Raw genomic sequence first — 1,664 nt, 5'->3', positions numbered from 1 at the left:
ATAGGGAACTTTCGGGATAGCATTTGAAATGTAAATAAAGAAAATAATAATTTTAAAAAAATGTGGCCTCCAATAGCACCTCAGAAAATGGCCACAGCTTGGCTCTGTCTTTCTTGGAAAGTGACATAGGATAATAGAACGGCAATACTTGTAATGTACTTCCACGACTGAAGCCTTGGAAGGGGATAAGACTCTGGTTGTCTTCCTTCCTGTCTTACCATGCCAGATAGAAGGAGTTGGGGTTCAAAGCTGTAGGCACTACTAGAGGGACTAGAGAAAGAAAGAGAAAAAAAAATGGGTGAAAGTGATGGAAAGTGATGGAGCTCGCTCTATATGAATTCCAAGAAGAAGCAAGAATTAGGGGTAGTAGGCGGGGGACTTCAAAGCCAGAGAAAGAATCCAGAAGGGAGGGGCTGGATGGAACCCTTAACCCAGACGCGGAAAGCTAGAAGGATCATCGCAACTGTTTCTTTGTGCGTCCAGCAGGTGAGGGCAGGACTCGCGCTGATCACAAATCATAGAACGTAGGCAGAGAGCGTGACCCTTAAAGTCAGTGCAGGAGAACAGCTCAGCGGTTTTCGTATCGGTCTTTAGGAAGACGCCTATTGTTCTGTGTGTATCTAGACTAAAGGACTCGCAGAAAAGGGGGTGAGCCAATCTCTATCCCATAGCTATACACAATGTCTCTGAGAATTTTTAAGATATTTCTTTTCCCCCGCAAATTTAAAGTAAACTTCATCACAGAGCTCCAGTACTGAAGGCTGTCTAGTGGTCCCTTCCTGTCTTGACTGTGACTCTCCACTACTATTGCTGACCCAGCTGCGGAAATCTCTCAGCAACTCATCACTGAACAACCCTGGTACTTCCTTAAACTAACACTTCTCGTGTATTTACAGGCATAATAATCTTGCTTGAAGTATAGTTCTTGCCACCACTTTCAGAGAACTAGAAACTTGGGCCGTGCCCATGATCTAGATCATGAAAGAAAAGATTTATCAGGAAACGACTGTCTTTAAATTTTTTTAATAGACATTTTTAGAACAGTTTTTGGCTTGTGGTTTAGGATTAGAACTGAACACAGCTCTAACCCATTGCTGATGAAACACTATAGCCAGCACTTTGAGAGGCGGTTTGTCAGTTTCTTTACAAAATTAAACACACCATGCAAGCCCACAACCATACTCCATGGTATTTATTCAAATGAGTGAAAAGTTCACATGCAGACTGTTGTGGGGGCTCGTACCTATCATCCCAGCTCAGGACGCTGAAGCAAAAGTTCTGCTGAAAGTTCAAGGCTATGCTTCCAGGACATAGAGTAAAGCCCTGCCGAAAGAAAGAAAGAAAGAAAGAAAGAAAGAAAGAAAGAAAGAAAGAAAGAAAGAAAGAAAGAAAGAAAGAAAGAAAGAAAGGAAGGAAGGAAGGAAGNAAAGGAAGGAAGGAAGGAAGGAAGGAAGGAAGGAAGGAAGGAAGGAAGAAAGAAAGAAAGAAAGAAAGAAAGAAAGAAAGAAAGAAAGAAAGAAAAAGAGAGAAAGAGAGAGAGGGAGAGGGAGGGGAAGGGAAAGGAAGGGAAAGGGAAGGAAGAAAAAAGAAAAGAAAAGAAAAGAAAAGAAAAGAAAAGAAAAGAAAAGAAAAGAAAAGAAAAGAAAAGAAAAGAAAATTTGCAT

The sequence above is a fragment of the Mus pahari genome, chromosome 3 (assembly GCF_900095145.1).
Source record: "Mus pahari chromosome 3, PAHARI_EIJ_v1.1, whole genome shotgun sequence".
Taxonomy (NCBI): domain Eukaryota; kingdom Metazoa; phylum Chordata; class Mammalia; order Rodentia; family Muridae; genus Mus; species Mus pahari.
The sequence above is the reverse complement of the archived record's forward strand: the minus strand, read 5'-3'. Positions refer to the sequence as shown.